Genomic DNA, 12,725 nt, shown 5'->3' on the forward strand with positions numbered 1-12,725 from the left:
CTAACTTTTTGATGTTAAGGATGATGTAACTAGCTGCACTGACAACCTTCCACACACCAGATTAAGACCCGCAAATCACCACCGCAGTTCTTCCATGGAGGAAAACCATTGGCAGTCCGCACCGCTGTGCACAGAACCCACTCCTGCCACACTAGAGTACCACATTGGACAGTTCGAATACCCCACACCTTACTCACATCCACACACCAGGCACACCTACTCAGTGCACTATATAACATACATCCCACAATCCTTTGCGACGAAAACAGCCATCTCATACACTGAGAAGCCCCAATCTCATTACTCAGCACTCATACACCATAGACCCATTTACACTTCACACTCACCACACACTACACAACTGCTCAAACAACACTATACATACATCACAACTACACACAAACACCTCACACTACCTTCACTCACATACAAACACCCCCACCCCACTGCACCCTACAACAACAGCACACACCTCCACCCACAACACAACCACTATGTTACCTCAAAAGCACTACTTTGACCTGTCCAGCATGCAACCTCACCACCCAAACACTCCCCATTACACCCCTCTCCCACTACCTCCCACATAATCACCTAATGCCCCTTTCCTCCTTGCCACACCACCACCCTGCCCTAATGCCCATACACACACTGCCAAGTGCACGGATAGCACAGCCAATTACTATCACTCCCACTCCCACAATACACTAGCCTATCTACACCAAAATCTGCAATGTGCACTTAACATCACATCTCTTGCATGTATGGCTATTGCACTGACACTACCAAATTGATGCTTCGACTGAGGACCACTACACGGCAATGACAGTGATGCTAAGGCACAACATAATGCCAAACAAGTCCTATGGAGCATGATACACAGGTCACAATCCACTATCCACAAACTGTGTCAGCACAGCTGCACCTGTCATTGCCATTGCTGAGAATCAAGTCAAGTGACTGTATGCTTCAGACAAACAGACAACCAATCACACCTCCACCATTAAGCCCTCTCTCACTCCATGCACAGGTACCCCTGCCAATGCCACCACGGAGAGGATTCCAGAGACAGACAGCCCTCCTCAGGATGAAGGCCCCAGTGAGGACAAAGCCGCTGGATGTCTGGACAGTGACGACCTACCTGGCATATCTGGGACCCCGAGTCATTATTCCACTCCCTGCCTCACCCTGCCCACTTCAACTCCCCCCACCTGTGGCACAACCATCTTAGCCAACCCTTCATCCCCAAACCTGTGCCCCAAGGACTGTTCAATCAATTGTACAGGGACCTGAGTCTCCTCCTCACACCCAAGACAATTAAGATCCTGCTGACAACGGAAGTGGGCACCGTGCCAGGGACACAGCACATGGGGGCAGGGTGAGTGGGAGGGGACCTGTGTGCCAGAGGACGGGGCAGCCAAGGCAGTCACCTGACCAGGAAGCCATCTCCCAAGACCTGGGAGCATATCATCAATCCCAGGACAGGATGGGCCAGATCATAACCATGTTAGGGGAAAACCAGAGGTTGCAGAGGGAATACCATCAGGAGGTCATGCAGCAGTGGCAGGTCCACAATGTCACCATGGCCTCCATTGCAGGGATGCTCAAGGACATTAACAATGCTCTGCATGCTTCCTCCACCCACCAGCAGGCACCTTCCACTAACCACATCACATCAGAGCCTTCAACATCTGCGGCTGCTAGTGGAATGTAGGCTCTGCCAGCGGGAACCACGGGCCTCAGACACCCCTCTCTCTGTGGCTGAGGAACCCCCAGCAAACATGGACGTCCATCCAGATATCTGCCTGGAGCAAATGCCATTACCAAAGCCACTGCCAGGAAGTGACCCTCTCCTAATTACTTGCCCTTTTGTGCAACTGAGGCCCCCTGTTGACTGTTCAATGTCATTATTTCCCAATGGTCCATGGACACTGGACCTGTGCTACCTACAGCTGTGCCACCTACTCTGAGGATATCATCTACCATGATCCCACTCATCAAATTTTTGCACACTGTATGCACAATGAACACTAAAGATCATAGCTACTTTTTGTATTTTTATTTCTACACATACACATGTTTGGTCTTCAAAATGTTATGTGGGTGTGGCCCCCTAATCCAACAGGCAGTGTAATGGACTGCAAAGGGATGCATCCCCTGCAGGAGACAAAGTACAACACATATGTCCCAGGATAGATGTAAGGGAGTCCCTAGTACAGCCCTACAACTTAGTATGTGCAATTATCCACATGACAACTATAAAATGACAGAGACTACCATCAGGAGTGTAGGCATGGTACCACACAAAGCACATATGCAATTCATAGTTGTCGTGTCCAATGTAGATACTCATCTAAACAGGGCACAACTGATTTGACATGATAACAGGTGAATGCAGGACATATAGCACAATACAGGGCTGTCCATGGGAGATGTGAATTTTGCAACCTGCAGTGTACTCATGGTAGAGATGATACAATTTCAGACAGCACCTTACATGCATTCAGTCACCTGCCACTACACACACATAGGGATAGGTACACTTCACAAACCACTAATAATCCTAATCAGGAGGATCATTGACAAGAACTAATGTTGAAATAGTACACATGAAAATACACACACCATACCTGTACATTACTGGAAGCACTGATTTCTGAGCTTTGCCCTGCTGTCAGCTGCACCTTCTTCATCTGCCTCCTCATCACTTTCCACTTCTGCATCACAAGCCACTGATCCAGCTGCCTCTTCATCTTCAGCTAATAAGGGAATCTGACGTCTCCAGGCCAGATTGTGGAGCATGCAGAAGGCAACTATGATCTGGCATACCCTTTGGGGACTGTAGAGGAGGGCACCTCCAGAGATGTGCAGGCACCTGAATCTGGCCTTCAGGAGGCCATATGTCCTTTCAATTACATGCCTTGTTGTGCAGTGGGCCTCATTGAAACGTAGTTCCCCTTCAGTGGCAGGGTACGTCACAGGAGTTAACAACCAGGGAAAGTTAGGATAGCCAGAGTCACCTGTGTGCATAGAGTTAGGACCTGTTAAAACACAGGTACAGCCACAGGCAAGAATGTGATGACAGGTGCTGTAGGAGGCCGGCCTGGTTTGTAGTGGGTACCTAAGGTACCTACACCTTATACCAGGTCCAGTTATCCCTTATTAGTGAAATGTAGTCAGTGTCTAGAAGCCAGGCTGTCTAGAGGTAGCTGTAGGCAGAGCAGCAGAGGCTGAACTAGGAGACAAGCAAAGCTCTTGAAATCCCACTGTAGTCACACAGGCCCTCATTACAACCCTGGCGGTAAATGCCGCCGTCCGTCATTCTGACGGCTGCCAAGATACCGTGACCGCGGTGGTATACCGTTACGGGTATTATGACCCACACAAAGAAATCCGCCACTATACAGACACCCACAGGTCCGCCAGCCCAAAGGTCATTGATAAACTGGCGGTACCAAAACCCACACCGTTTCGCCAACAGAAATACGCCCACAGCATCAGACCCAAGAATCACATGGGCGGTCTTTCAACTGCGGTAAACCATTGGCAGTACACACCGCCGTGCTCAAATTATACACACACTAACAAAACTACACCACAAGGGACAATTCAAACTACACACACCTGACACACATACACACACCACACCACTATAAAACACGCACCCACATTACCCACAATCCCTTACAATGAAAAAAAATATTGCCAACTGACAGAGAGACAAGCCAGGAGCACCCATTCAATCTGAGCCACGTAACACCATCACCCATACACCATAAAGGCACCTCACAGCACACATCACCCCACACTCCCTCACACATACCACTCACACTACACCCATGGCACCACAAAGACACCCCAGGTTTTCAGAGGAGGAGCCAAGGGTCATGGTGGAGGAAATCATCTGGGTAGAGCCACAGCTATTCGGATCACAGGTGCATCAGACGTCCATTGCAAGGAAGAAGGAGCAATGGTGGCGAGTCGTGGACAGGGTCAATGCCATGGGACAGCACCCAAGATCAAGGGATGACATCAGGAAGAGGTGGAACGACCTACAGGGGAAGGTGCGTTCCTTGGTTGCAAGACACCAGGTAGCCGTACAGAGGACTGGCGGTGGACCCCCACCTCCTCCTCTACAACTAACAACATGGGAGGAGCAAGTCTTGGTGAACATGCATCCTGAGGGCCTTGCAGGAGTAGCAGGAGGACTGGACTCTGGTAAGTCAAATTGTAACTACTTTATCCCCCACCTTACCTGCATGCCATCACTAACTCCCACCCCTACCCTCACCCCCATCACTCCACCACCTCACATATACCCCACCATCACAACCCACCCATCCCAATACCAAGCCCTGCATGCGACAACAATGCATGGACACCCATCACAGACCTGCATGGACACCCATCACCACAGCATGCACACTAGTGACCATCACTTAGCCAAACGAATCACAACCCACAGAAGCCAAAGCTGCCTTGCAAATAACAATCATAGAGCGAAACATACCCATGCACAAGATGGCACACGCAGATACAATAACACTGCACTTAATCCCCACAGGACCCCCACTCAATATCACCGGAGAGGGGGTGCCACCAACATCCAGTCCCCCACAGAAGAGGCCCACAGTGATGACAGCAGCTCTGCACGCCTGGATCACGATGACCAACCTGGCCCATCAGGGACCTCTGGACAGTCGGTTACCCTGCCACAGTCCCAACCCTCCACAGAGCCTCCCCCTCCGGAAACACCAGCACAGCACCCACCCAGCAGGCCCATACTTCTGTCCCCAGGACACGCCAATCAGCAGTGTGTCCACCACTACAGGGACCCCAGGCAACCCCACAAACCCAAGACAATGAGAGACCTGGGGTCAGTGGCAGTGGGCACACGGTTCAGGGGACAGAGGCACAGGACAACAGGGAACCTGGGAGGACTGCTGTGCGACTGGGGGAGGACAGGCCCAGGGAACCCACTCTCCACGAGGCACTTGCAGGGATCCTGGGAGCATACCACCATTCCCAGGAGACCATGGGCCAGATAATGTACAAGTTGCAGGAGACCCAGCGGCGGCAGGAGGGACAGTACTTGGGGATCAAGGAGGACCTCAAACACATCCACACCACCCTGGTCACCATTGCGGGGGTGCTGGCAGACATGGCCAACACCATGAGGGAGGCTATGGCACACCAACGGGCCCCTGACACTAGCCAAACCAAAGAACAGCCCTTCACCTCTGCCAGCGCTAGGGGACCGGAGGTCCCATCACAGTAACAACAGGCCACCAGCACCCCTCCCCCTGCAGATGGCGATCCACCACGCAAAAGGTCCCTGCGATCCAGGCAGAAGCCAGAGAACATTGCCAAGACCCCTGCCAGGAAATAAGACTCTCCTGATTGTCACCCTTCTGTCCCACTCTGTTACCCTGTCCACCTTGAACTGCTATTTCTCCCCTTCCTATGCCCCATTGGACAATGCACCTGTGATACCAATAGACTGGACTTTACCCCGGACTTTCCTCCACCATCAACCCAGCCTATTGCAATGCCCACTCCACTTATTACCACATAAATAAACACCCTTGCTACAAATACAAGTATGGAGTCTGTCCATTGATTCAAATATGTATTCATTTAACAAGCTGTAAATACTGCGATTCAACTGTACAGTCATGTATACATAGGCATGACCTGTAGTGGGCAGCAGGGAACAGACCAGGAGCCAGAGTGGGGCACAGAGATCTGAAAATAGAGATGCCAAAGGTTACAGTAAGTGGCCAGAGAATATGGAAAATCAGGCTGCCATGTACAGTGTCCAACACAAAACTGCAATGGAAAGTAAAGTTACATTGTCTTTCCTGTGTGTCACTGGAATTACTGCTGAATTAGTGAACTTCCGTTGTCCACATCTTCTTCCTCTGCCTCCTCTTCCTCACTGTCCATAGGCTCCACGGCTGCCACAAGACCTCCCCCAGGCTCATCGTCCTGCAGAAAAGGCACCTGGCGTCTCAAGGCCAGGCTGTGCAACATGCAACATGCAACGATGATCTGGCACACCTTCTTGGGTGAGTAGTACAGGGATCCACCTGTCAGATGTAGGCACCGGAACCTGGCCTTCAGGAGGCCAACGGTTCTTTCAATTATCCTCCTTGCTCGCCCATGTGCCTCATTGTAACATTCCTCTGCCCTTGTCCTGGCATTCCTCACTGGGGTCAGTAGCCATGAGAGGTTGAGGTAACCAGAGTCACCTGCAAATATTTGAGGGATACCTGTTAGACAGACACTCACCCTTAGGGACAACCCCACACCCATATGCCTACATCAACTGGGTGTGGGGACCATGGGCTCACCTATTAGCCACACCCGGTGCCTCTGGAGTTGAGACATCACATATGGAATGCTGCTATTCCTCAAGATGAAGGCATCATGCACAGAGCCGGGATACTTGGCTTTCACATGGGAGATGTACTGGTCTGCCAAACACACCATCTGCACATTCAGAGAGTGATAGCTTTTTATATTCCTGAACACTAGTTCATTCCTCTGGGGGGAGGGGACAGGGGGGTGGACACAAATTCTACATGTACCATCAATGGCACCAATGATGTTGGGAATATGTCCCAGGGCATAGGAGTCAGCTTTCACTGTTGCCAAATCCTCCACCTGGGGGAATACGATGTAGCTGCGCATGTGTTTCAGCAGAGCAGACAACACTCTGGTTAACATGTTTGAGGAATAGACTGTGACATGCCTGATGCCATGGCCACTGTTGCTTGGAAGAAACCACTTGCCAGGAAATGGAGCACTGACAGGACCTGCACAAGAGGGGGGATACCTGTGGGCTGGCGGATAGCTGAAATCAGGTCTGGATCCAATTTTGCTGGCGTTGTGCGCCATAGCGGTTGACGGTCGATGACCGCCGCGCAACTTTGCATTGGTTAACATAAGGCCCTATGGGTTCCAGGAGCCAATGGTGATGTACGCCGGCAGTGACAGCACGCACCGCCACAGACGTGACCGCCATTTTCTATCTGTTCACTCACTTGCTACCTGACCTTCAACAGGAGAAGACCTACACTGCAAGTGCTGCTGTGACCTGTGTCTGGAAGTGACAATGGCTCAAGTGTCTGGGGAAAAGGCCCCCGCCTTCACTTCGGAGGAGTTGGAAAAATTTGTGGATGGGGTCCTACCCCAGTACACTTTATAGTCCTCCAGACAAACAGCAGAGTACACTGTGAGCATGATGCGTGGGCCATGAATGTATGGAGTGCTGTGTGTGTAAGCCTCATGTAGGGGGGGCTGAGGGGTCCTGGGCAGAGTGCTGCATGTATGGTGGTCAATGTATGTGCGTAAGGGGATGGGATGGATTTGGTGGGCCATGAGTATGACAGTCCGGACGGTATGACTAATCCCTTTTCTGCTGTATTTTTCCTGCAGGTCAGCGCCCATCAGAAAAAGGGTATTTGGCATGCCATCGCCAAGGAGGTGCGGACCCTGGGGGTCTGTGACAGGCAGAGCACCCACTGCCGCAAACTGTGGGAGGACCTTCACCTCTGGGTAAGGAAGACAGCGGAGGCCCAGCTGGGGCTGGCCTCCCAACGAGGAAGAGGTGCCCGTCGTACCCTGACCCCCCTGATGTTCCACATCCTGGTTGTGGCCTATCCAGAGTTGGATGGGCGCTTGAAGGCATCACAGCAGCCACAAGGGGGTGAGTACAAATTCAGAATCATGACTTTGCGCGCTTTAAGGTTTTTCCTGGGTGGGGGATGTGGGCTGTGGGTGCCCCTAGGCCAGGGCAAACATGGCAGGGTAGGTCCCTTGTTGGGCAGGTTCTGCAGCACTCCAACCCCAATAGTGTTAGTGGCTATCTACTACTAGGCAGGGTCCTGTTTGTTCAAGGTGTGCAGCTGATGGCATTATGCTATGTACCCCATGGGCTGGTGACTAGCTTTGTAACTGGTCGTGCATGGCCTAGTGCATAGGGCTGCTCCTTGTGTGTTGTGTTCGCCAACGGTAGTGTTGTTGCTGGCATTGACCAAGTGTATCCTCTGTCTCTCCCCCCGTTCTTGTTTTGTCACCCTATTCTTGTGTGCATTAGCATCATCTGGCGGAGGAGCAGAGGCACCGGCGTCGGAGGGAGCTGCATCCCACATGGGCCTAGAGGCCAAATCCACTGACGGTGAGGGCACCAGTGGGACGGAGGGCGAGGAGAGCACCACAACGGAGACAGGAGGGGACACTACAGACAGCGACTCTTCCTCCAAAGGAAGCTCCAAAGAGGTGGCAGACTCCTCTGTGCCCACCCCAACAACAGGTACAGCCGCCACACCTGTACCAGCACCGCTCTCCCAGTAGCCCCTCAGCGTGTTTGCCGTGCCCACTCACCCAGGAGGGTGGGCATTTCTATTGCTCCAGGCACCTCAGGCCCTGTCCCAGTCAGCCCTACTGCCCTCAGTGAGGAGGCTATTGACCTCCTGAGATCCCTCACTGTTGGGCAGTCAACCATACTGAATGCCTACACCAATAAGTGACATGTGGCATGCAACACACTGCTAGGGTTCTGCCACAGTGCTCCAATGACCACTGATCTAGATACTGTATCATCAATGACGGTTGGCCAATAAGAATTTTTGGTGACTGGTCTAAACGAAAGGTACTATTTGAGACCTCTTGTCTGTGTCACTAAAGGGATCACGTGGTATTAATGTGTGGATTGATTTGAATTTAAATTTGCATATTATTTGAGGTTTATTAGCCATCACTACTGGGGTTATGTCTGTTGTTAATTAATACAACAACCTTTAGTTGTTATTTGTTATTGGAGCACTGTGGCAGAACCCTAGCAGTGTGTTGCATGCCACATGTCACTTATTGGGGTATTCATTTTCGTAGTATATTCTTAGGTTGGTTCTCAGTCACTGGATGCACCTGGGTTCCCCCTCCCACATGTTTGAATCATTGAAGTTGGAGCATTTTGGTTCTAATTCCATGCTATGTGTTTGCATTTGTAGCCCTGAAGAAGTCGTTCGGGAAATCAAAGAAGTTTTCCCTTGACGAAACACGTGTTGGCTGAAATGTTGGCTGAAATGTTGTTATCAGACTGCAGCGATTATACCAAAGTTTTAATGGCTGAAATGTTGTCATTAGGCTGCAGGGTTTGCACTAAAATCTAATTGCAACACTACGGAAGGATTTATAATTGTTTGTACTTTTCAATTTTTGTTTAATTTGATTTGGTTATAATTACGTAATGAGGCCACATCTGTATCATTACGGTTCATTATCTCTCTAACATGACAAATACAACCTAAATTAAATTTTTGTTTGTGTTCTTTTCAACAGCGATTTACAAATATATTTTTTCTGTGATGAGAGAGATGCCACACATTGTTGTCTTTTAGTTTGCTTAGTTCTTAAGCGTTGAGGGGTTGGGTGTTTCCTTTGTGTTGGCACCTTCCGTTGCAGAATATTAAATTGCTTGATATAGGATCCCGAGCGCCTTTTTAACCCTAAGTTAACATCCCTTTCTTGTGAACCATACTGAATGCCATCCAGGATGTCAAAAGGCATTTGCAACAAACAAATGCATACCTGGAGGGCATTCACTCTTGCGTGCAGCCCAACAGAGAGCATTTCAGGCTCTGGCCTCCGCACTGATGGCAGCCATTGTCCCTGTCTCCAGCCACCCCCCTCCAACTTCCTAAGCACATCTTCAGACCAGCATTCACCCAAATCAACAAACAGAAGTGGCTCAGGCAAACACAAACACCACACTTCATCTCACAGGCACTCACACAAGCCCCATCCCAATGCAGACACACCAACATCCACTGCCTCCACTGTGTCCCCCTCCTCCTCCTCATCCACCCCCCTCCCAGTAGCATCTCCACTCACACCTGCATGCACTACATCCTCGTCCACTACCTCCATCACCAGCAAGCCTATCACCACACGCCCATCACTGGCAGTCACCACCCCCACATCCATGCACATGCCCCCTGTGTCCTCTCCCACTGTGTCTGTGACCCCTCCTCCCAAAGTACACAAACGCAAGCACACACCCACCCAACAGCCATCCACCTCACAACAGCATCCAGCTCATGCACCTGAACCCAAACACAGCAGACTGGCACCTCCTACAACCACTCCCTCTTCCTCCACTCCCAAACCGTTACCTTCTTCGTGCCCCATTGTCCCTAAGAAGCATTTCCTAGCCAACATTGACCTCTTCCCTACCCCTCCGCCATCCTTCACAGCAAATCTCGTGGGTGTGACACCCTGACACTTGGGGAGTGGCCTGGCACTTCCCAAGTGCTGCATCACTGGGCACACAGCCCCCTCCAGAACCAGTGGAAGAAGGCATCCACTCACCCTATCCTTGGCAGGATGAAGCACACTGGGCACAATGTCCCCTCCAGAACCAGTGGAGAAGCCACCCACTTGAGAGACTGTGGCTTTGCACTCCCCAGGACCAAGCAGTGGGCAAACCACACACTAGACAGACTGTGGCTTTGCATTCCCTAGGACCAAGCAGTGGGCAAACCACCCACTAGAGAGACTGTGGCTTTGCACTCCCCAGCACCAAGCAGTGGGCATGGAGCCCCCTCCAGGAGCAGTGGCATAGTACCATCTTCCGGTTGTAGTGCCCCCCCCTCGACGTCTCACCGAAGGTGCCTGTGTGTTTTCGACCTGATGCCCCTGAAGTGTTCTTTACGTTTTGAGGCAGGAGTCAAGTGTGGGCTTGGCCTATGTGTTATGGCCCAGTGGGCCACGGACTATTTTTGGGTGGACATTGTACCTCATTTTGTATATATTGTATATATTCTACATACTGTTTATTTATTTCTGAACATATTTCTAAGTATTCCTACTATTATACTCATTTGACTCCATTCCTTTTGTCCTTCCGTTATTCCTGAGGGTTACGGGGTGTATATGTAATGTTGTTGCATATGGTGTTGAGGGTGGGGGTGTTGTGTGTGTCACTCTCTTTTTCCTCTCCCCTCCCTTGTTTGCTAGGTGCAGTACTCACAGTGGTCGTCTTCGCCGGTGTTGGTGCTCCTGGTATATGAGCTGATACACCAACATGGGGAAGACCTGCAGCTCGGGCTCCATGGCGTCCTGGCTCTTCCTTGAGTGTTGAGAGGTGAGAGGTTTCCCTTCTCTGTACTGTGTCCGACGTGTTTTTGATGGCGCTGGTACCACCCTGGAAAAGCTTGCGGATGGGTGGGTTGTAATTCTGTGGGCGGTACATTGTCTTCCGCCTGGCTGTTCGCGGTTACCGCTGCAGTGTTTGTTTCTACCACCGTGGTGGTCAAAGTGTTAAAGTGGCTGTCTGTGTTGGCGGTTTTCCGCCGTGGTCATGATTCCATTTTCTTTTTACCGCTGGCCTGTTGGCTGTATTACCACGACCGCCAGGGTTGTAATGAGGGCCACAGTACTTACACACAAGAAAGATAATACTCAGTGTTACCAACAATAAAGGTACTTTATTTTAGTGACACAAGGCCGAAAATATCTTAGAGGCTACACTCCCTTAGGAGGTAAGTATTATACACAAAATATACACTAGTAACCAAAATCAGGTAAGTAAACAGACATAGAATAGTGCAAACAGTGAAAAACACCATAGGTTGCAATGGACCTAGGGGAACACAAACCATACACTAAACTAGTGGAATGTGAATGTCGGTTTCCAACCTAGGCAAGTGTAGTTTGTAGAGGGGCACTGGGAGTGTAAGAAAACACCAAAGGTAAGTAAAATACCACACCCCAGAGCCCAGGAAAGTAGAAGTAAAGTACACCAAGTTTCCTCAGAACACATTAGAAGTCGTGATAAAGAGTTATGCAAAAAGCAAGCAAGACTGCAAGACACCAGTGATGGATTTCTGGACCTGAAGACCTGTGAAGAGAGGAGATCAAGTCCAATATTCACTGAGGACTCCAGGAGTAACAGGAGCCCCTGCTAACCCGGAAGAAGGTGCAAAAGTGGATTCTCCAGTTAGAAGAAAAAGTCAGAAATGCACCAAAGAAGACAGCTGTGAGTTCCTGCTTGGTGATGTCCCATGTCGAGCAAATGGATGCAGGCTGGTTTTCATAGTTGGATTCCGCCAACACGCCTTGACTCACGCAAAAGGCACATTTGGTGGGAAAAGGCGCTACCTGGGCCCAGGAGGGACCTGGGGGTCTCATCTCAGACTGAGGAGACAGAGGGGGCTCTCTGCACTTTGGAGAGCCCTCAGAAGACCAGGCAGAACCCACGAGAGTCCCACGCCACGGGAACAAAGGAGTTGTAAATCGCAGTCATCGCAGCACTACACAAAGGGATCCCACGCTACCGAAGACCTCAGGGAGCTGAGCATTGCAGGATAGAGTGCTGGGGCCCTGGGCTACACTGTGCATGAAGGATTTCTTGGAGAAGCGCACAGAAGCCCTAGGAGCTGCAAAACATGCAGTGCACAGGGGTACTGTCTGGCTCAGGGAGGAAAGCCCTTGCCTCTACCGAATTTGGACAGCTGGCCCCTTGGACAGTGAGGGTCACTTCGGTCCACCACCTGTGTTCCAGGATCCACGCTCGTCATCAGGAGAGGGGACCTAGATTACCGGTCGTCGCTGCAGAAAGGTGCCTGCTGAAGCAGGGAAGTGACTCCGTCACTCCACAGGAGATTCCTTTGGTCCTTCTGATGCAGGATGAAGACAGGCGGTCCTCGGAGTGTGCACGA

This window comes from Pleurodeles waltl, chromosome 3_1 (genome assembly GCF_031143425.1).
Source record: "Pleurodeles waltl isolate 20211129_DDA chromosome 3_1, aPleWal1.hap1.20221129, whole genome shotgun sequence".
NCBI lineage: Eukaryota > Metazoa > Chordata > Amphibia > Caudata > Salamandridae > Pleurodeles > Pleurodeles waltl.